General features: G+C 45.2%; 1 non-coding gene across 1 annotated transcript; it reads right to left on the bottom strand.

The window, feature by feature from the left end:
- Positions 1 to 24,311: 24,311 nt before the first annotated feature.
- Positions 24,312 to 24,373, bottom strand: LOC116147542 (U7 small nuclear RNA). Its single transcript, XR_004131101.1, has one exon. It is a non-coding gene; the product is annotated as a U7 small nuclear RNA (small nuclear RNA).
- Between the last annotated feature and the right edge of the window lie 431 nt (positions 24,374 to 24,804).

The following is a 24,804-nucleotide window of genomic DNA, read 5'->3' as shown; positions in this document are numbered from 1 at the left end:
AGAGGGCACAGCAGCACGAGGCAGCCTGGGGAGGAACACGGAGCCACTCCTGGGCCTGTTGCTTTTAAAAGCCAAGGGCAACAGCAGGTTCGTAGGAGATGAGACGCCATCTCCCCCGGCTTCCCTCAGTCAAACATGCACACGTGCCGACTACCTAACTTCTTACACTGCACGTGTGTGTGTGTACGTGTGTTAATTTATCTGTTTATTAGTAAATTCACACTAGAACTAGAAGACTGTCCGGAACTGGACAAGTCTAGAGCAGGGGCAGCAAACTACAGGGCATGAGCCAAATCCAGCCAGTCCGTGCTTTTTTATAGCCTATAAGCGAGAATGGTTTTTTACATTTTTTAATGGTTACATAAATACCTACATTATGTTCTCGATTTTGCCTGTTGGCTGGCAAAGCCTGGAATGTTTACTGACCCTTTAAGAAAACTTTTGCTAACCCACGTTCTAGAGCAGTGACTCTCAGTGGAGAATGTGCATCTCCGGGTCTTTGAGTGGGAGGGGGGATGCACTGTGTAGCTGGAGAGGCACATTCCAGCCCCAGGATCAAGGGGTTCCGGCTGCTGGGACCACCCAGAGAGCCCCCTGCCAGGAAAAGGGAAGTCATAGACACATTGTTGCTGACAATAATGAAAAAAGAGGAACTGAAAACTAAATTGTGATCATTAAAAAGTCCACAAATGATAAATGCTGCAGAGAGTGTGAAGAAAAGTGAACTCTTTTACACTGTTGGTGGGAATGCAAATTGGTGCAACCACTATGGAGAACAATATGGAGGTTCCTTAAAAAACTAAAAATAGACTTACAATATGATCCAGCAATCCCACTCCTGGGCATATATTCAGAGGAAACTCTAATTCGAAAAGACACATGCACCCCAATGTTCACAGTGGCACTATTTACAATAGCCAAGACATGGAAGCAACCTAAATGTCCATCACCAGATGACTGGATAAAGCAGATGTGGTATATTTACATATATATATATATATATATATATATATACACACACACACACACACACACACACACACACACAGACAATGGAATACTACTCCGTCATAAATGAACTGATACACAAAACAGAAACTGACTCACAGACATAGAAAACAAACTTATGGTTACTAAAAGGGGTAAGAGGGGAAGGATAAATTAGGATTTTGGGATTAGCAGATACAAACTGTTATATACAAAATAGATAAACAACAAGGACCTATTGTAGAGCACAGGGAACTATATTTGATAACTTACAATAACCTATAATGAAAAAGAATATGAAAAAGAATATATATGTATAACTGAATCTCTATGCTGTACACCAGAAACTAATGCAACATTGTAAATCAACTGTGCTTCAATTTCTTAAAAGAAAATTAAATTGTGGTATATTAGTATGATGGAAATCTGTGCAACAGTAAGAAAAATTACCAAGACATGTCATTATGTGTAAACCTCAAAAATAAAATGGTAATTGAAAAAAGCAAATTGCAGAATGATCTGTATATTTTGAAACCAATTGTATAAATTTACAAATAAAAGTTCAAAATAATACTATGTATTATTCTTAGATATGTATGTATATATATGAAAAGATGTCAAAAAATGCGCTGGAAGAATGTACACCCAACCTTCACACTATCGCCTCCAGGAAGAAAGGGAGGGAAGGCAAGGAGGGGTCAGAATTGTGATGAATGGTGGCAGCCAAGGAGCTTCAGATGCACCAGTAATTAATGTTCTTACACACACACACAAATGAAGTTAAAAGGATAAAATGCAAATACAAATTCTGAGTAGTTGGAAGCCTGGTACCTGTCTTACGATCCTTACCTCCAAATTAACAGAGCATATTCTAAAATTATCATTGTTTTGATTTGCTCTTTCCCACTACAACTAATTTATTTTGAAATTCTCAGTAACTAAAGAACATTGTGAGGTTTTTAGTCTAATCAAAAGGAGCGTGGATATTTAAAAATTTGAGAAACGCTAATCTGAAGCAGTGGCTTTCAATTTTTAAATCAGTTTCATTGAGGTATAATGGATACACAACACAGTTTGCACATTTTAATATACAGTCCCATGAGTTTCACCAAATCCACACAACACACCCATATAACAACCACCACAGTCAAGACAGAGGACACTTCCACCCTCCAAAATGCTCTCACCTCCTTCCTCTGACCCTCTGGCCCCCGCTCCCCAGGCAACTGCTGATCTAATTTCTAAGGGGGTTCTTTTTTTTTTTCTTCACAAAACCTTTCCTTCAAGCAGACACTTGAAGGGAAGCCCATGAAGCAAACTGTGGAGTCTGAGCTGTGGATGAAATGGCGGGGGGCAGGATAACCCTGTGTGAAAACCACAGTAGGTCAACTGTGGTTTCCTCCTTCCTGAATGTGAGCCCCACTTTTAACACAGAGCATCTCTCATCCCCACACGAGAGCAGCTGCCCTCTTACTATGTCTTGAGTGAGGAAACACCTGTGTGCACGCAGATTCTGTTTTGGGCCCAGGAATCGCTGGCCCATCAGGAGCTGGAGGCCGTCCACCGTCCACTCTAAGAGAGGTTAATCCAACCTCCCATTTTACCCACAAGATAACTGGGATCCAGCGTTGAGGAGGCTTGCTTGAACTCACACTACTGGAGAGTAATGGCTCAGCCCCAGGGAAGGGACATCTGGTCAACCCTGTCTTGGCATCAGGACAACATACCTGATCCCCTCCAACGGCGCCACTCTGCCCCTAGATGGAAGAAAGCGCGCCCACCGTCCTCTCCCAGGTAGGAGGTGTCCCAGCATGCTGGTTGCAGAACCGCGAGGGGGCTTCACTATCCCAAAGACTAGGGAGAAGTCCAGGAGGTCACCTGGATTCCAAAGGTGGAAAGAGTTGTCCACCTTTGAGGGAGACTGGCCAGAAGGGACAAGTCATGGAGCAGAGTCAATGAACAGGGGCTGGCGCAGTCTCCTGGGCACGACAGGAGGAACAGTTGCCCCACTTCCACAGAAGACACAGAGAGTCACAAGGGGACAATTCTTCCCACTCTAACAATGACGAAAGGTCAGGAAATCTACAGACGCATCTTTTTGAGTCCACAGAGCTGACTGCAGCCAAGTGAACTGAATTCCAAACAATGAACGCCCGTCAAGGAGAGATGGGTCACACCAATGGTTGGACCTTTGTCAGGTCACAGCGGCCTGGCAGGGGAGTCCACCGCAGAAGTAGATGAGCAGAAATCAGCTAAAATTTTAATGAATTCTCAACAGCCAAGTGCAGACCAGCATATCAGTTTAGAATTACTGGGACTCCCAGACACAAAGAGAGTTCACAGTCACTTGCAAATTCTTTGCCACAGACCTTCCCCAGGAGCACATGGAAAAGTCTTGTGCAAGAGGGGACACTCCAATGAGTGTCCCCGGGTGGTGGAGGTGTGCAGGGGGGACCCCCTGCCCTGGCGGTACAGGCATGACGCCCTCCCCACCCTCCTGATGCTCCCTCAGATGAAGCAACAACCGTAAGCTGCTGGAGGAGGAGAAGGAAATACTCTTATCCCAGAATCGTGCACCAGCGCAAAACACAGGTTGGCTACTGCTGGGGAAGAGGCAGGACACTCTCTCCCAACTGACATCCAACACAGATAAACTCTGCAGAGTTTGGTTTCTGCGGCAGTGGGAGATGCACTGATAAATCCGTATCCCTGAGACTGCAGTATATAGCCCCTGCCCAAGCCTGAGGATGGACCAGGAAACGTGAGGTGCTCTTCCCCCCAAGTCCCCATCAGGAGCACCAAGCTAACAGGCAACACACCTGTTACTGCGGAGGGTCAAGATCTTGGAGAACTGACCACCAGATGCTCCTGAAAGCTGAGTGTGAAGCAGGAACACTGAGCCAGCCCCCGAGCCCCCCAATCCGCACACAAGGCACAAGACAACAGCAGCCCACTGCAGACGGGCCTGAGGTCTGGGGCGCACTGAGGGGACGACGCAGAAACAACCTCAAAGCCCAGCTCAGTCCTGATGAGACTGGCCCAGCCACCATGCCAGCTGCCTGACAGGCGGGACAGGCCCCCTTCCAGGTGGGGGTAGTACTCACTTCAGTCTCTACTGCTTTTCTGCAACCAATGCAATTAAAAAAAAAAAACCTTTCGAGATACACGAAAACACAAGAAAGAACAACCCATTGTAGAGAGAGAAAATGACCAACAGAACCAGACTCAGAGGCCTCCAATGTGGGAACTGTCAGACACAGACTTTAAAATAACTATGATCACTATGTTAAAAAAAAAAATCTAGCGGGAAAATTGAACATGAATGTAGCGAATCAAATGGGAAAAGAACTAACAGGGAATTTCAGCAGGGAGTCAAAAGGAGGTAAATGGCAATGCTAGGGATACAAAATGCAGTCTCAAAACCAAAACAAAACAAAACAAACCAAAAACAAAAATGCAGTCTCAGAAATTAACCCTTTTTCTGGCCTTATTGGCAGGCTGGATACAGCCGAGAAAGGAATCAGGGAACTGAAAGATAAATCAATAAAAATTATACGTACTAATACCTAAAAAGAAAAAAGAATGATAAAACAATAAACTTGCAAAAGCTATGGGACAAAGGAGGTGGTCTAACATACATGTGATTGAAGAGGAGAAAAGAGAGCAAGAGAATGGAACAGAAAAAAATACCCTTTTTTCTTTATGTGATATTCCTTTTTTCTCTGGATGCCTTCAAGTTTTTACCTTTAGGTTTCAGCGGTTTGACTAAGGGTGTGGGTGTGTGGGTGTGTGTGTTTTATTTTTCCAAGTTTGGTTACAAGCCTCTTGCTTGTGGCTTTCATTATTTTAAACAATTCCTGGTCATTATCTCTTCAACTGTTTCAAATATTTGGATTTGCTTAAAGAAATTAAGAGGGGAAAAATGGTAAAACTGATGGTAAATATGAAGCACACAGTTTTGTAGGATATTTTTGGTCTCAGGTGAGAAAATACTTTAAGGTGGTAAAAGCAGAGCCGGGAGTAGACGACAGTGGCGGGTCTTCTCACCAGTGACAAATCTGTTCTAAACATTGCAGAAATAGTCAAGCTCACCACCTAACCCACTGCTCCTGCTTCCTTCTCTCTAAGTTGAGGGCCAAGCGCCCGCTGCTACTCATCAGAAGCTGTCCCTGTTGAAAGTAGAAGATGTCCTACATCGCGTCTGCTCGGCCCACCTCTGGTTCTAACCTGCTTCGTGGACAGCTCCTTGAGAGCACAGACTCAGTCTCGCTGACAGCTTCCCACCTCAAGGCCACCCCACCTGTGTACCCCCTTTCTTCCCAGAGAGCCTTCTACAACACTGCAGACCCTTCGAGGTCCAGCGTAAGAGCAGCCAGGATGGCAGAGAAGTCAACACCCCAGGCGCTGCCCACAACCACGGGGTCTGACCTGTGCTTCTGAGGTCTTGGCAGAGTGGAGCCCTGCTTCTCACAGTAACACCCCCTCATTTTAATTTCCCCTCCTCTGTCTCACCCTCCTTCCTCCTCCCTCCCGCCCCCTGGGATCGCCTCCCAGAGAACCACCTGCACCCAAACCGTGGTCTCAGGCTCTGCTCAAACCAAGGCAGAGTCCACTGTTGATGACTCAGGGCCTCGGTACTGTCTGGCTTCAGTCCAGAAAGACCCCTTCTTGCTGCCCCCAGGCCCACCACGGGAGAGCTGCCTGCTCCAGAAAGAACCATTCGACTTCATCATTCCGAAGAAATAAGCCAACCGCTAATCCCAGGGGGAGGGAGGAGGCAGGGTGAGCGCCGCCCTCCCCGGGACAAGTTACTGCCTTTGCATTCTTTCCACTGACACTAACACCCAGACAGCCAAGAGCATGCGGTGGAGGAGCCAGCTGTCCTCGAGCTATCTGGTTCCCAGGCCTCCAACAGACACACGCAGATCCACATACACAGTGCAGTGCCTAAAAGGGGACATCGACTCATGACGAATTTATGGCAGGTTTTAGACCCACACTGTCCTTAACCCATCTTTCTACGCTTCTCAGAGCTAAGAGTCAGGGCCACACGCCACAGAACCTGATGACCCCCGTGACTAAACGCAGGCAACGAGCATGGCGAGCCCAGCCTTGGAGCGCGTCCCCGAGCAGCACGGCCAGCCAAGACCTCCTCCCCCGCTGTGCCCCCGATCCCTGTCTGTGGTGAGTCACCTCTCCTTGCCCTGGCCGGGCCACCAATCCATCAAGATGGAAAATACAGCACTCTTCCTTTTAGGAGTAAAACATCTTCTTCAAAGCACTGGATTTAGGGCCATTTGGAGACTCATGGAGGGATTCCCACGGGAACAGTCAGTAGGGCAGTTTGGAGCTTTTTAATTCCTCCAACCGCAGTCTCCACCTCACCGAGAGCCTTGTGTGTACAAAGGAGGCCCCAAATGGTATACAGGAATGAGGAGAACCCAATTCCTACCCTCGATGCGATCTCAGTGCAACGGGACGAACAGCAGGTAACAGCACAGGAAGAGGATGCCCTTGGCCTTTTTCAAAAAGGGTTTTCAGTTAGTAACTCCCTTTCAAGTTCACGATGCACCAGAGGACGGGGGTGTGGCAAAGGCCACAGGCTGCAACCGTGGACCCAGTTTTCAAGTGGAAAACCAGATCAATGGTGTCAAAACCCCAGAAACAGCAAAATGAAAACCACCAGATTAAGAAATAGTATTTAGTAAGAGGCTACTGTGCATATGAGGACAGTTTGCAAACTGGGAACTTCAAAATTTTAAACTGATATGAGGTTCAGGGGTGTGATGTTACAGGATGGTTTGTAAAGTGAAAATGAGGAGGTCGTTCAGTCTTTACAATGAGCGGTGATTGCAGTGGGAGCTCCCAGATGGCGGGGGGTTGGTTTAAAATGATCACCTCACAGATTTTCAGGAAGGTGGCCTAGGTTCCTTCTATGATTATCAGAGACATTGACAAAAAATAGCCTAAGTATGTAGAAGACAGATTCAGTTCTGTTTGTGTGGCTTAAATGGGAATTCTCAGCTCTGGTCTCCATCTTGTATGTAATTTTGGCAACAGATACCAAGAGGCACATAGACCGGTGAGAAATTTGATGAAGGTCCAGTGCGTTGTTTTCTATGGGAAGAGAAGGGTTCTCTCCAAGCTCTGCCCAGGCTCCTGGGAGGCCTCAGTCTAAGAAAGCACCTCCTTCTGTAAGGTTGGGTTGAACCTGAGTCTCTGTGCTCGGCTTCAGGCACTGAGGCTGGCCTCGGAGCGCCCAGGGAACAGCTCGCTCAGCACACATTAGGGACCCACACTGGACCCCAGTCATGACATTACCTTTAAAAGCCTTGAAACTCTCTTTCAAAAAAAAAACATTTGAAGGTAGAGTTCAGAGAGATGCAGTGATTACAGACGAGGTGAGATCTAGACTGTCCCCTATAGGAGAGCGCCCCCAGCAGGTTCCCTGAAACATCCAGCTACGTTCGCCTGGGCTTTTCCAGGCCTGAAACGTTTCCCAGGTCCACGATCTCAGCACCTTGCCCAGGGCGACTGAAGATGGTTGTAAAGTCCTCAGCATTCCTCCTGGGAGAGGTGGGGACTGGCTTTAGTGATTGCCTGTCCAAGAATGTGGCAAAAATATGTCGTAGAATTTCTGGGCCTAGATTGTAAGAAGTCTTGCAACTTGTGTGTGGGACTCTCACTGGGAACTCACATTCTCAGGTCACTCCCACTTGGAATCCGGCCACCATATTGGCAAGGCCACACACCAGCGCTCTAGGGACAGCCCTAGCCGACAGCCAGCGTCAACCGCTAGCCATGTGCATGAGGCATCGGGGATGTGCAGCCCCATCTGACCTCAACTGCGCCAGCGCATCCCTGCCCAGGTAAGCCCAGCCAACCCACACAAATGGGAGAAGTAACACTAAGCTATTGTTCTAAGCCACCAAGTGTTGGTGTCCGTTTCGTCCAGAAGATGGGTAACAGGAGTACACGTACAGGGACGTGGGTGAGACCCGAGCTCCCCGCCCAGAATGAGGGGCTGGCTCCCGTTACCCAGCTGCCCCACCCTTCACCGCTCTTCGTGCCTCCTGGGGACCTGGGCGATTCTGGGGGGACTCCTTGCTTCCAAACTCCTGCAGAATGCAGCAGTTGTACGTCAGAGTCAAAAGTGCCCGGGGAGACTCTCAGATCCGAGAGCCTCATCGTACAAAGAGCCTGAAGCTCAGAGAGACACGCGGCTTCTCTTGACTCTGAGTCCTGTGCCCCAGCCCTAGTGCTGTGCAGCCTCCCCGTCAGTCCTGGGATGGAGCCGGCGGAGTCTGCAACAGACCCTTCCAAGCAGAGCTCCCTTCCGGGCAGGGTTTCTCTGAAACCACGGGAACGCTGCTTCCGTGAGACCTCAGAACTAACCCGCTCTCCACGAGCTCATCGCGCGGCCAAGAAGGGCAGGCTGCCTGATGCCCCTTCAAACTGACTCGTTGCACCTGTTTTGAGCATCCACCATGTGCCAGGAAGTGAGTTAGCACAGATACAAAGGACACAAGGGTAAATAAAAGAGTCGCTTCTCTAAGCTCCAGCCCAGGCCAGTCGCAGACAGTCTGCTGCAGTGCACAAACCGGGCACCCTAACAGCACTGGCTGTGAAGGGCCATGGGGTCATCTATGGGCCACTTCTGCGAGAGCAAAACAAGGCTTCACAGGGTGGTGGTACTTGAGCTTGCTTTGAAGAATAAGTGGGCACTGACAAAGTAGGTCTGGGGTGAGAGTCCAGCAGAAGGAAAGAGAAGACAAAGGCATGAGGGAGTCAAAATCCAAAATGTTTCAGACCTTTACATACCGGCCTGTGAGTCGGGGTCACGGTGGAGTGAGATGGGAGTGAGATGGGAGTGAGAAGCTGAGACTCGGCAAGGCAGGGCTCACACGTCGAGAAAAGCACTTGAAATTTCACCCTGTAGGAACAATCTGACACCGCATACCAACCAGCAACAAGACAGACCTCCGTTTCACAACAGAGACTTTGGCAGTGGGGAGAATAGATGAGAAGCACATTGCAGTCAGCTCTTGCTGAGGGACAAAAACTCCAAAATGGGAGTGGCATTCAATAATCAGCATACTTTTCTCACTCCTGCACCTGTATTTTGGCTAAGTATGGCTGACCTTGGCTTGGATTGGCTGGGCTTGGCTCCAGACAATGCATGGGGTTCAGTTCTGCTCCATGTGTCTTTCATCCTCCTTAACCAGAAGCTACCCAGAGCATTTTCTTTTCATGGTTATGGCAGAAGTGCATGAAGTCGAGCCCGACTGCACAAGCACATTTCAAGCCATTGCTCATATCACACTTATGAACATCCCAGTGGTCAAAACAAGTAACCAAGCCTCAAATCAAGCACCATCCACCATAAGACCATGGAAAGAGAATGGAAAAGTGATTTCATTACAAAGGAATTAAGAATTGGGACTGATGGTGCAATCAGCCACAAGCCAGAAGCAGCAGAAAGAAAAGAGACCCAATGGTAAGGTCACTGTGAAGGTCCGGACAGGACATGACGATCATCAGAAGACCCTTAACAGAGAACCCTAATCTATACCTGGACTCCTGACCCACCGAAACTGTGATAATAAGTTTGTGTTGTTTTAAGCTGCTAAGTTTGTGGCCATGAGTTACACAGCAAAGAAAAACTATCATAGACTCCAATCCCAGAGGTGATAGTCTACAACGAGTATAACAGTTGTGGTATAAAATCTTCAAGGACATAAGTCTTTAGCTCCTTCTATTCCACCTTCCTTATCACACAATTTCCAACTTCATACATGGCTTATCCTCATGGTCCAAGATGGTGACTATCTCCAGCCATCCCACCTAGGCACAGGAAAAAGGAAGGAAAGACTAAAGAGGCATTTCCTGGCTGTCATTAGACCTACTTTAAGAAACAATTCTAGAAATCCTACCTTCTGCTTATTTCTCAATAGCCCGGACTTACACAGCCATATCTAGTTGGAAGGAGGTTGAGAAAAATAGCTAGACACAACTGCTGCTCTTAAAATCAAACAGCCACTTGTGGTAAAAACTCTTAGCAAACTGGGAAGGAGAAACTTCCTCAACTTGAAAAACCCCCACAGCTAACATCATACTTAATGATGAGAAACTCAAAGCTTTCCACTATGATCAAGCACAAGTTAAAGACAGCCCCTCCTACTGCTCCATTTCAATGTCATACTGGAAGTTCTAGCTAATGCGATAAGACAAGAAAAGGAAATAAAACATACAAATTGGAAAGGAAGAAATAGGACTACCTTTATTCACAGATGACATAATTGTCTCTATAGAAAATCTGAAAGAACTGACCCCCCCCCCAAAAAAAACCCTCCTGGAACTAATAAGCACCTATAGCAAGGTTGGAGGATACAATGACATAAGGTTAATATACAAGAGTCTATCATTTTCCTGTATATCAGCAATAAACAAGTGAAATTTGAAATTAAAAACAAAACACCATTTATAGTAGCTCCATTCCAAAATGAAATACTTAGGTGTAAATCAAACAAAATATGTCCAAGATCTATATGAAGAAAACTCCAAAGCTTTGATGAAAGACATTAAAGACGAATTAAAGAAATGGAGAACTATTCCATGTTCATGGATATGAAGACTCAACATTGTCAAGATGTCAGTTCTTCCCAACTTGACCTATGATTCAATGCAATCTCAAAAAATCCCAGCAAGTTGTTTTATGGATATCAACAGATTCTAAAGTTTACATGGACAGACAAAAACCCAGAATAACCAACACAACATTGAAGGAGAACAAAATTGGAGATTGACATTACCCAACTTCAAGACTTATTACAAAGCAATGGTAATCAAGATATCATGGTATTGGTGAAATAAGAGACAAACAGATCAATGAAACATACTAGTGAGACTAGAAATAGACTCACATAAATATAGTCAACTGATCCTTGACAAAAGAGTGAAGGCGATACAATGGAGCAAATATAGTCTCTTCAACAAACGGTGCTGGAACAACCGGACAGCCATTTGCGAATAGATTAAGGTGCATCTAGACACGGACCTTACATCCTTCACAAAAACTTAACACAAAATGTATTATCCACGTAAGTACAAGATGCAAAATGATAAAACCTAGATGATCGAGGGTATGATGATGACTTTTTAGATACCAAAGGCATGATCTGTGAGAGAAATAATTGATGAGCTAGAATTCATTAAAATGTAAAGCCTCTGCTCTGTGAAAGACACAAGAGAAAGAGAAGAAAAGCCACAGACTGGCAGAAGATATTTGCAAAAGACACATCTGATAAAGGACAGTTATCCAAAATATATAAAGAACTTTTAAAACTCAACAATGAGAAAATGGACAGACCAATTTAAAAATGGGTGAAACACTTTAACAGTCACCAAAGAAGATGTACAGATGGAAAATAAGCATATGAAAAGATGCTCCACATCACGTGTCATCAGAGAAATGCAAATTAAAACAACAATAAGATACTCTTATTAAAATGGCCAAAATCTGGAGCACTGACAACACCAACTGCTGCTGAGAATGTGGAACAAGATCACCTGTTCACTGCTGGTGGGATGCAAAATGGTCAGCGGGGCCTGAAACAGCGATGGTCTTGACCAGGGTCCGTGAGAGCAGTCAGGAGGTGATGAATCCCTCGATTTTACCCCCAGCACCACCAAGGATCATTATGAAGTAAGTCCACGGGACCACACCTCACTATGGATACCAGGCTCCTTGGTTAGATGGATTGAAATGGCTTGAGATTCAATCTCAGAACAAATATCACGGTGAACAGAGAGTCAAAAGACCATCTCTGATTGTTCAGAGGGCTGCGGTTTTATGAACTTAGAAACTTGGTCTCAGCAGGTGCCCCTAAAAGAAGACCATGAGTCTCCTTGAATAGCTGAGCACTTAGGGCAGACAGCCTGAGATTTCATCCAGCTCCAAAACCCTCCCTGCGGTGACTCTCACTTGTACCGTTGTTGTTAAAGAACATTCTTCAGCCCTCTCATAAAACGTGTCCCAGGCTTGTTTCTGAAAGGGACTAAAAACCCCAGCAAAGCAAGTTCTGGTCAAATCCATTGGCTTTCCTGTTCAGCTTCCTGCAGAAATCCAGGTCAGTCAATCAGAATGCGATTGTTGAGAGCCTGCCTTTTGGACACAAGCATCAGCCAACACAGGGAAAGACCAGACGTGCGGCTTGATGATGGTGCCTTGGGTTTGCAAAACGGAGCAGTCAGCCGCTTGGCTGCAGTGGGTTTTTCTGAAGTAAACATGAAACTGAACAGTTTCCTGGTTTCTGTCAGCCGAAGATTAGGAGGAAGAAGTTAAATGCAGGCATTTTTTCCCTCCACAAGCAAAATGCAGTGTTCAGAAAGCTCTTTGTTAAGCCCTCACTGGATGGCTGCAATTTACAGACAGCGTTCCCTGTACCTAGAAAACAGAGATATTCTGGCCATATTATTTGGGCATAAAGCACTAATAATCTCCAGCTCAGGAAATCCATAAGCCCCTCCGCTCAACAAAGCCACAAACATCCAAGTAAGAGAAAAGAGATGGCAATGAAATGACTGTGCTAACACCGCAGGGGGCAGGGAGGAGGAGCGGTGGGATGGTGGCTGGGTTTTTTTTTTTTTTTTTTTTTTTGCTGGGGAGGGGGTTACTTTGTTTGGTTAGTTGGTTGTTTTGTTATTCTATTTTGGTTTTGCCTTGTTTAATGTTTAGGCATTCCTCTTGTTTCTATAACCAGCATGGAGTTTTACTCATAGAGACACTCCATAAACTAAGGTCAATAATGGCTGAAAAGACTCAATTCAACAGTTTACAGGACACAAAGACTTTGCCAACAGGCCTGCCCTGCAAGACAGGTGAAGTGCCCGTCCTTTGGGCCTAGGGGAAAACAGCAACAAAGGAAAGTCTTTAGACCATGGATTTCTCTATAAGTAAGAGTCAACCATCCAGGGCATCCCTGTTCCTTGCCCCCATTGGAGAAAGCGCCTTTGCCCAAGCTTAGACGGCCCCATCCTGTCCAACCCACACCTGTTTGGTTAGTGCCTTGTGAAGCCAGTCACCACAGAAAGCCGAGGAAGGGCCAAACGGTTTCAGTTTGGCGTGACAGACAATGACAATCTTCGACCTTTCTCTCTAAAAGAGAAAACCATACTATCCAAAACCATCTAAAGATTTGCTGTGACCCTGATCAAATTACCTATGCCATTTTTCACAGAAATAGAACAAATAATCATTAAAATTTACATGGAATCATGAAAGACCCAGAATTGCCAAAGCAATCCTGAGGAAAAAGAACAAAGCTGGAGGTATAACCCTCCCAGACTTCAGACAATGCTGCAAAACTACAGTAAGCAAAACAGCGTAATACTGGCACAAAAACAGACACGTGGACCAAAGGAACAGAATAGAGAGTCCAGAAACACAGACCTATGGTCAATTAATCTTTAACAAAAGAGACAAGAATACACAATGGAGAAAAGACAGTCTCTTCAGCAAGTGGTGCTGGGAAAGTTTGACAGTCACGTGTAAATCAGTGAAGTCAGAACACTCCCTCACGCCATACACAAAAATGAACTCAAAATGGCTTAAAAACTTAAACATAAGACATGACACCTAAAACTCCTAGAAGAGAACATAGGCAAAACATTCTCTGGCATAAATTGTAGCAATGTTTTCTTAGGTCAGTCTCCTAAGGCAAAAGAAATAAAAGCAAAGACAAACAAATGGGACCTAATCCAACTTACAAGCTTTAGCACAGCAAAGGAAACCATAAACAAAATGAAAAAGACTACCTATGGGATGGGAGAAAATTCTTGCAAACTATGCAAATGACAGGGGCTTAATTTCCAAAATATACAAACTGCTCATACAGCTCAATACCAAAAAAAACTAACCACCCAATCAAAAAATGGGCAGAAGACGTAAACAGACATCTCTCCAAAGAAGACATACAGGTGGCCAACAGGCACATGAAAAGATGCTCGACATCACTAATTATTAGAGAGATGCAAATCAAAACTACAGTGAGGTATCACCTCACACCAGTCAGAATGGCCATCATCAAAAAGTCCACAAATAATGAGCTCTGGAGAGGATGTGGAGAAGGGGACCCTCCTACACTGTTGGTGGGAATGTAAATTGGTGCAGCCACTATGGAGGACAGTATGAAGGTTCTTTAAAAAACTAAAAATAGACTTACCATATGATCCAGCAATCCCACTCCTGGGCATATAATCCAAAAAGACATATGCACCCCAATGTTCACAGCAGCACTATTTACAATAGCCAAGACATGGAAGCCACCTAAGTAACTATCAACAAATGACTGGATAAAGCAGATGTGGTATATGTATGCAATGGAATACTACTCAGCCACAAAAAAGAATGAAATATTGCCATTTGCAACAACGTGGATGGACCTAGAGATTATCATACTAAGTGAAGTCAGTCAGACAGAGAAAGGCAAATATTATATGATATTGCTTATATGTGGAATCTAAAAAAATGATACAAATGAATTTATTTACCTAACAGAAACAGACTCACAGACATCAAAAACAAACCTATGGTTACCAAAGGGGAAAGGGACAGAAGGGAAGAATAAATGAGGAGTTTGGGATTAACAGATACACACCACTACATATAAAATAGACTCCATCAAGGTCCTACTGTAGAGCACAGGGAACTATATTCAGTATCTTACAATAATCTATAATGGAACAGAATATGAAAAAGAATATATATATGTGTATAATGAATCATTTTGCCGTACACCAGAAACTAACACAACATTGTAACCCAACTCCGTACTTCAATTTAAAAAAAAAAAATTACCTGCATTTGTGTATAAATAGCTACAAAATAAGTACATATTTCCCCAAAGGAAGAGAATAAACAGCCGGCAAAACAGGGACACTTTCTGGGCCCCTGGCTCCTCTGTCTGGTTCAGACGGCAGCCCTGACCCTTCCCACCTGCACGTCTGGGGTCTGGCCGCCCGGAGAAGCCCGTTCCACGTGCCGCCCACGAGCCTGCTGTTGGAGCTTAGCTGCTGCTGAGCTAAGGACGTCCGCCCCAGTGCACTGGAAAGAGGCTTCTGCTCGCCAAAACCCAGGGACTGGAAGAAAGACATCGTTTCTGTTTTCCAGTAAATGCCTGCATCAAATTCTTCCCAGCGCAAACTCGGGAGCAAGGCAGCTCCTCCACATCCTAGCAGGGTAGGGACCCTCTAGAAGATTTCGTGATGTCACCTCCCCTAGGAGGCAGGGTCTTTTCAGGGCACAAACCAGTTCTGAGAAAACCTGCAGTGCACTGCAGCTGTGACGGCCCCCCAAGGCTCCCCATTCGTGGCTGCTGGACCCGTGGCCGGACGGGGTGGCGTGGCCACAGTGGCAGGGCCCGGTGACACTGGTCTCCCGGATCTTGTTTTACATCCTGAGGGGTTCCCGGTCTGCCCCTGAGTCAGCTTCTTCCTTCGGCTTCTGCTTGGATCACCCAGGAGGCATTTTTCTTTCTCATTCTGATGACTCGCATGTATTCCTCAGCTTATATGCACCAGGACCAGTAATAAAAAGGTTTTGTATTGATCAGTAATACTCAAATGTAGGTGGGTCACACAGAGAGCATTCTACTCAGATGGATTTAAAAAAAGAAGAGAAAAGAAAGCACAGTCATTGCTTCTGGAGACTCCAGCTTTCAGGAACAGCAGGCCAGCTAACTTAGACAAAACCTCCCAAATAAAAGCCATCTTCGTAAAAGCACCAATTTGCTGACAAGAAGCAGTGAAGGGTGACCCCTGGGCTCTATGAGTAGGTGCTGGTGACGAACACCCCTGGACGGAGGGTCTGATTCTGCACAGAAGGAGCAAGGGGATGAAGGGATTCACACGGAGGCCAGCTTCCTTGGGCACGGAGCCGCTGTGTCGCTGTGTCACGTTGCAAAGGAGTCACTCCCATCACAATGGCGAACGTGAGTCCTCAGGGGAAGTTAAACCACGTGGACGTGCTGCTTAAGGGCCTCACCTGCTTTAGAAAGACTTCTCCCCAAAATGCTCAAAACCACTCATGGTGGGAAAAAAAGCTGCCTTGTCACTTTAAGGCATATAGGAAAAGTGCATTTATATGAAATGCCACATTCGCAGAGAATGCGCAGTAAATGAGGTGCTACTGTGTCCGTTTCTTTTTTAAATCAGTGAATAAAGCTGTATGTGAAACAATGTACAAAATACGCAGCCTAGTAACGACCTCAGCAGCAGGCTGAGGATCTCCGTGCACCTCCCGGTCACAGCTCCTGTTCCATGCACACCAGAGGACATCTGTCAATCAGCCGCAGCTGAAGCCACCGCAGGCCAGAGTCCTTAGGGAGCCAGGCCCACTCCTGACCAAGTGCACACCCCGACCTGGCCCGGTTACATGGGAGAAGTGGGAGTCCCCAGATGCGAGCGGGGGGGCTTGCTTGCCCAATTCAGGCAGGGTGGGAAGGGCACAAAGACACACCGGTAATAGCTGCTGCCACCTGCACGGGTACAAGGGGCGGCCAGGGTGGTCTCCCTTCCCCACTCGTGCTTGGCCCTTGTCGACCTAAGCCCGTGGCATTAGTCTTCACGGAGTACCTTCCGAATGGTGCCTCCTTGGGCATCGACCCCAGGAAGAGGCCATCACCTTCCTAGGACACTGTAAACATGATTCTGTAAAGAAGGTAGAAAGCAGTAGATTGACCAATGTGGGCAAGGTGTTAACAGGCATAGACACGGAGAATTCTAGTCCATTTTGCTTAAAGATGGTAGGGTTAATGGTTCCTTTTATACTTATAAAGAATTTGTCATCGAATCTGCTCTTCCCTATAAAGCCCCCCGAGCCGGGCCACTTCCATCCCGAACCACCGTGTCTGGTCCACGGACTCTTGCAAGTCCCCCGACGCATTTCCTGGCTTCCTCTCTTGCTTTCTGCATACAGCCCATTCTCCACTCAGCAGCCGGTGATCTTTTTAAAGCAGAAATGAGACCAATCACTCCCTTGCTTTAAGCCTCCCAAAGGCTTCCCATCGCTTAGAATGAAATCCTAAACATTTGCTGTGGCCTAGAAGGCCTTACCTGATCTGGCCCCTGCCGTCTGCTTTCTGACAAATCTCCTGTCTTCCCCACCCTGTTCACCCTGTCCCAGGCCTACTGGCCTCCTTGCCAGGCAGGCCTTACACACAGCAAGGCTGTTTCCACCTCAAGACCTTTACAACTGCCGTCCCCTCTGCCTGGATGCTCTTCACCCCAGAATGCTACGGCTGGATTCTTTTCGCCATTCAGTTCGTCACTGAATGATCACCTCCTCTAAGAGGCCCTCCCAGATACTTTGGTATCAGAGACAATGTGCGGCCGCAATTGATGAATCAGTGTAATTCCGACGTGAACGCTGATTGGTATTTCTGTTTACACTGAGGAGTTACGATGCAAGCGAAAGAAATGAAGACGTATGTTGCATCTGAATGTCACTTGTTTGTCAATGACACGAGCAACTTCTTTGCTGAATCGAATAATGGATTTTATGTGCAAATACTGGAAGACTGTTTCCTCAGTTTTAAACCTTTACTTTTGTTTTTTCACTATTCACAGTATAAGAGCTACAGGCCGACCTGTTTACATTTAATCTGTATTACTAAAACTTTCTCCATCATTTTCTTAAGTCTAGACAATCAGCAAAATAATATGCCAGGTCTGGACCTGTGGCATGTGCCCGCCTCTGTGGGGTAAATACTTCTTCCCCGGCCAATTTCAAGCCACATGACACTGGACCAGGAGTGAGGAAGAGACTCAGCAGGGCCCCGTTTCATGCTGTTTTCACCACCCAGCACGATAGATAGATGTCCTCAAGAGCGACGTCACGGAAACAGGAAGTACAATAGTTAGAAAATGTTTTTAATTTAGTTAAAAACCATAACGTCTTTATTATACATATTTTTTTATTTCTTTTCTAACGATAACTGTGTTTCACGATCGGCTTGCAAAATTGTCACCAGTTTAACAATCGTCTGTCGTGAGCTGCCCTGGCTCGCTCCAGTACATCATAGAGCCAGTAATTCTGATGATGCTAAATGTGGAGAACCACTGCCTAAAGCCGAGGCTGAGGACAAGAAATGCTTTGAGCGGCAATTAACCCAGTGATACGTGCTAAGATCTGGCCAACCTAATGCTGTGCTTAAATGTTTAGGCAAATTCAGTTTGGGAGGATGGGAGAAATCTGTCTAAAGAGGCAGAGAGGAATGAGAAAAGGTTTCAACTTTGAATCTTTGATTTTTCTCTTCCAGATTCAGCCCAGTTTGGTAAACTATTAATAGAGATCCAGATAAACCCTAGACCCAATTATGGTTCAGTTTATCCTCTCGAAACAAAATTGCAGCCAGTGCACCTGCTCAAATGACATGTCTTCTTGAGTCTAAAGTAGGTTGATTTATTCAACAAGTGCTCATTAAGCCTCTGTGATGTGCCTGTTCTGGATGCTGGTGATGCAGAACCCTGAGCGAGACAGACAAGGACCCGGATCTGAAGGAGTTTGTATCCCAGGAGGGAGAGAATAAAAAACCAAGTAAAAGCCAGACAAGCAGGATAATTACTGGGACTACTACGCGCTACAAAGGAAACAGGAAAAGTGATGTCGTAGAAGGTGATGGTGGGCAGGAGCTGTTTTATTGGCTGGGGGGAGAGACGAAAGTTTGGCAAAAATCAATGTAAATATTCTGAGGAAATCAATGTGCTACAGGAAATTTATAAGAGGGAGTACTGAATATTTTATTATTATTACTTGTAAATTGTGTGCTACGTAGCCTGCATATCTGTAAAATTTATAATAAACTTATTTACATACGTATTTGCTTTTTTTTTTTTTTAGAGACTCAGTTGTTAAACTTTGCCAGCGCACCGCTGGCTGGGCCCCACCCCCAAAGCTCCGGAAGGAAGCAGCCGGGCTGAGGTGAATTTCTACAAATTTCCTGCGTAATGTTATTTCTGCCCTTCTGCCTTTCCGGGGACCACTCTTAGAGAACAGAGAGTGTCTGACTTAAAAGAAAAGGGGACTTACAACTACGATAATATATCACTTCACACCTATAAGAACGGCTATTATCAAAAAACAACAGATAACAAGTGCTGGCGAGGATGGGGACAAAAGGGAACCCTCGTGCACTGTTGGTGGGAATGTAAACTGGTACAGCCACCACGGAAAACACCGCGGAGAGTCCTCAAAAAATTAAAAATAGAATTACCATACAATCCAGCAATTCCACTCCTGGGTATCTCTCCAAAGGAAATGAAATCAATATCTTGAAGACACGTCTGCACCCCCATGTTGACGGCAGCATTATTCACAATAGCTGAGATACGGAAACAACTTAATTATCCATCAACGGATGAATGGATTTTTTTAAAATATGATATATACACACATACACACACACGCGCGCGTGTGCACGCGCGCAATGGAATATAATTCACCCAGAAAAAAGAATGAAATCTTGACATTTATGACATGCACAGACCTTAAGGGATTTATGCTAAGTGAAATAAGCCATATGGAGAAAGACACATATTGTATGACCTCATTTATACATGGAATCTAAAAAAAAAAAAAAGCTGACTTCATAGAAACAGAGAAAAGAATGAGGGTTGCCAGGGGCTGGGCAGAGGGTGATATGGGGTGATTCAATTATAAGAAGAATAAATTCTGAAGCCCTAAGGTACAACATGGTGACTATAGTTGTAGGCAGTGCAGTATAGTTAAAACTGCTGAGAGTAGATTGTAACCATTCTCACACAAACACACATACACACACAGAGGTAACTATGGAGCTGACCGATGTGTCAGTTATCTTGATCTTGGTCATCACTCTGCAGTGGTATATGTATATCAAATCATCAGGTTTTACACTTTAAATATATACAATTTTTTTTGTCAATTATTCTTCCATAAAGTTCCAAAACAAATTGTAATATAAGTGCATAAAACACACTGAATTTGAAAGATTTAATAAGAAAAATAATGTAAAATATCTCAATAATTTTTATACTGATTTCATGTTGAAATGACATTATGTACATAATGAATGAAAATATTATTAACATTAAGAAAAAAAAGAAATTGAAAGCAGGCACCCCTCAGCCACTGTGGAAAACAGTATGGAGGTTCCTCAAAAGACTAGGAATAGACTTACCATAAGACCCAGGAATCCCGCTCCTGGGCTTATATCCAGAAGGAACCCTACTTCAGGATGACACCTGCACCCCAATGTTCATAGCAGCACTATTTACAACAGCCAAGGCATGGAGACAGCCTAAATGTCCATCAACAGATGACTGGATAAAGAAGAGGTGGTATATTTATACAATGGAATACTACTCAGCCATAAAAACCAACAACATAATGCCATTGCAGCAACATGGATGCTCCTGGAGAATGTCATTCTAAGTGAAGTAAGCCAGAAAGAGAAAGAAAAATACCATATGAGATCACTCATATGTGGAATCTAAAAAAAAAAAAAAACAACAAAGCATAAATACAAAACAGAAACAGACTCATAGACACAGAATATAAACTTGTGGTTGCCAAGGGGGTGGGGAGTGGGAAGGGACAGACTGGGATTTCAAAATTGTAGAATAGATAAACAAGATTATACTGTATAGCACAGGGAAATATATACAAGGTCTTATGGTAGCTCACAGAGAAAAAAATGTGACAATGAATATATATATGTTCATGTATAACTGAAAAATCACGCTCTACATTGGAATTTGACACAACATTGTAAAATGATTATAAATCAATAAAAAAAATGTTAAAAAAAAAAAAAGCAGGCACCCCTCATGGGTCCTCCTTTTGATGGGCAGAATTCACTTAACTTAGTCACTAGATATGTTATCGACAAATACTGACTTCTGTTGCAGGAGACATTACGAGTTAATTCAAAAAGTCAATATTTGCTCAATAGATGATGGCTCCTGAGACGAAACAATGAGAGGCACTGAATCCACCTAGTCAGGGCCAGCTCAGCATTGCCACCAAAGAGAGCTCAAAGATTCCCTCCGTCAACAGATCGCCCTCACATCACCCGTGTCACAAATTCCCATTGTTAGCATTAAGCCAAAAAGGCTTGCTCACTATTTACAATAGCCAAGACATGGAAGCAACCTAAACGTCCACTGACAGACAGTTGGGTAAAGAAGATGTGGTGTAGATACACAGTGGAATACTGCTCATCCATAAAAAAGAACAATGCAGTGCCATTTGCAGCAACATGGATAGACAGAGATAATCATACTGAGTGAAGTAAGTCAGAGAAAGACAAACATCAAATGATATTACTTATATGTAGAATCTAAAAAAATGATACAAATGAACTTATTTACAAAAAAGAAACAGACTCACAGACATAGAAAACAAACTTACGGTTATCGGGGGGGGAAGGATTGGGGAGGGGTATAAATTAAGAGTTTAGGGTTAGCAGATATACACTACTGTATATAAAATAGATAAACAACAAGGACCACTGTAGAGCACAGGGAACTATATTCAGTATCTTGTAATAGCCTCTAATGGAAAAGAATCTGAAAAAGAATATATGTGTATGTGTGTGTGTATATCGGAATCACTTTGCTGTACACTAGAAATTAACACACCATTTTAAATCAACTGTACTTCAAATTTTTTTTTAAAGGCCTTGCTAAAGTGCAAATATTTTGCCTGGGAGGGTAGAGATGGTAACCAACTGAAAGGCTGTCCTATACAAAACCATCCTCTTTGTTCCCACACTAAAGCCAGGCGTCCCTCCTTCGCTGCATATTTACCCCTGCTTCGTGGAGAAACCGGTGCCTTCAGTTAACTTGCCCCCCCTTTCTTTATAGACTTCAAGTTCACAGCAGTACATTAATCCTAACACTGGTGTTAGGAGAGCAGGAGTCTGGAGAAGCACAGCCTGGGTTAGAACTCCAGCTCAGCTTTGTGATGTTGGGCCACTAACTTGACCTCTCTGTGCCTCAGTTTCTTCAAGGAAATGGAAATACTAATAACGCCTACCACACAGAGCTGCTCTGAGAATTCAACACGTTGATGATATTTACAAGGTGCTTAGAACAACATCTGGCATATGAATTAGTGTTAATCAGATCCATCATTGGTCTGTACATTTTAATTCATATTATTTTAGTAATAGAAGATAATTCATGGGCATGAATACACCGTGAACACAAGACCAAAATGTCGACCCAAAATTTACATCTATCCATGTGCTTCTCCCCCTTCTATCTCTTTCCCTCCACAATTGAGGTAACTGCAGACTTAACACCTGCATTTTCTTACATACGGTTTTAACACATACGTATTTCTAAAAAATATGTTTCATTTTACTTGCTTCTAATTGAATTAAAAGTACGTCATGGTCTATGCTATTTTCTGAGGCTTTTAAAAACCCAGTATTACACTGTTGCAGGCAGTTGTAGTTTAAACTCACACTTAGTACCCTTTGGAGTGGGCTCCATCACGCCAGAGTCATGCTCTAAAAATTGCGTAGTTTGAAAAAGTGTCCGAATTGGGAAGACTCAGCTGGAAATGCCAGTCACGATTCTGGCACTTGCAGTCTGGCAGAGCCGAGCAGCCTGGGTGGGGCAGACTCACCACGCCCTGGCTCCCGGTGCCCCTTACGTCTCTCTTCCCCTCATATCTGCAAATGATGTCCATGTCATCAGCTGTCACCTATGGAATAGCCGCTGGACCCCGATCCCAGCGGCCCTCCTGCCCCCCATCCTCACGCAAGGGCCCCCGCTGGGCCCTGCTCCCTGCTGGACAGCCCCCGCTGAGACTGACCCAGGGCAGGATGGCGGCCATTGGGGTGAGCAGGGCGGGAGTGCACACAGGAGGGCAGGGGACCGTGGGGGGCTCGCAGGGGGTCTCTGGACAGCACACGAGCCCGGGATCTGTGAGAAGAACGGGGCGTGGGGAGGTTGACATGGTAGGAAGACAAACTCAGCATAGATCACAGATTTGCCTCATAACAACCCAGGGGAGAAAAGGCAGTGATTAGATTTATTCTGACAACATCCCAAAATGTACCTGGAAATACATGTTTCATAATACGTCTTGAATCACAAACTGCCTGAAATTACTATCTTTTCTTTCAAGCCAAGATGATGGGGAAGTCACAGAGAATACGTTTTGAAACTCAGTGGAGTCTTTATGGAAATACCAAAGGACCGCTGGGACTCCCTGCATCCTCGGAACCCCTGGGCGGCGCCCATCTGCCCGCTCCCCGAGGTGATGTCTCTAAGGAGACACGGTTCTCAGGCTTGAGGACCAGACCAGCCCCGGCTCCTTTCTGTTTTAACCTGGGCTTTTGAAGCACTGACCTGTTAATATTTTTGAGTGTTCTCTGAGCTTCCCAACAGGAGTCCCTCCAGAGCAAACATCAACAGCCTTGGGGGCAGAGGACAGTCTCTAAATGTCATAACGGTGAAAGCGTGGCGGGGCGGGGGGCAGAGGAGATGGTCAAGCTGGACCCCCAGTAAAGGAAGGACAGCAGAGCTTCCAGTAGGGAGGCCTCCCCACCACTCCGCCCTCACCTCTGTGCTGACCACGTCCATCAGATTCTACCCAAATCCAGGCGTGCAAGAGGGAGGGGGCAGCTCAGGGAACCACTTCTCATCGGGAGATGAGCAGGTTGAACCAGACGGCTCACAAGAGCTCTGTCAACCCTTTCCCCAGTTTCGTGTTTACAGCCACATTCATTACACACACACACACACACACACACCAGATTCTCTGTTTCTGGTCGTAGTGTCAACACCCACACAACTACCTGGGATCAAAAGTTCTACCTTGGCCTCACCGCTTCTCTGTTAAATCGGCACCTGTGGCATTGAAAGGATTCTAGTAAGAGTGATGCTGCTGATAGTAACTTTTACAGTAATAGCAGGTGCCGCGTATCCATGACAGCAGGGAACACAGCTACACAGCATGTTACGTCTAACAGTGTAACACACATTAAATACAGTGTGCACAGTACATACTGCAGTTGTGTTAGAGTGTAAATATCATACATGCTGTTACGTATGTGTTATAATAGTATTTATTATAATATTACATATATAGCGTACATGCTAGCTGTATACAGCACATATTGCATATTCATACTATATGTACTGTATAATATATACCTTATATTCTATACGCTGCATACATATATACACACACACACACACACACACCCTACACATGTTGTGTGTAATATAATAATAGCAGGTTGTCTTGTTTGTTTGTTTTTTGTTTTCATGGGGGCTTTCTGGTGCAGACCGGAAAACCTGCCAGACAAATTCTGGAAGAGCTGTAACACCGGCAGTTTTGACATAGCACATACTATGTATCATGTCATAACATACACTTGCTGACTCATTTTATCCTCACGACAACCCTTGAGGTATATACTTTTACTGCAGTTTTATGGATGAGGAAACTGAGGCACAAAGAAGTTAGGTGATCTGCCCAAGGTCACACAGGCAGCAAGCAGCAGAGCTGGGCGTGGACCCAGGCAGTGCGATCCTAGCATCCTGGGCTCACTCAGCCTCCCCTCCAGTCCCTGTGTTCAGATACTGCGGCTGCCCCTGGCCTCTCTCCCACCACAGCCAGCCTGACTCCTGGCTCTGGCTCCATCACTCCCCCCAGGCACTGAAGCTTCTCTGCAGGCTGAAGCCTTAGCCCCCTGGCCTTACGTCGACCCCTCCATCTGCTCCTCCCTTGCACGGCCACCGCTGCCTCGTTGGCCCACA

The sequence above is a fragment of the Camelus dromedarius genome, chromosome 18, assembly GCF_036321535.1.
Source record: "Camelus dromedarius isolate mCamDro1 chromosome 18, mCamDro1.pat, whole genome shotgun sequence".
Classification (NCBI taxonomy): Eukaryota; Metazoa; Chordata; class Mammalia; order Artiodactyla; family Camelidae; genus Camelus; species Camelus dromedarius.
Note: the sequence above shows the minus strand (reverse complement) of the source record. Positions and strands in the feature narration are given on the sequence as shown.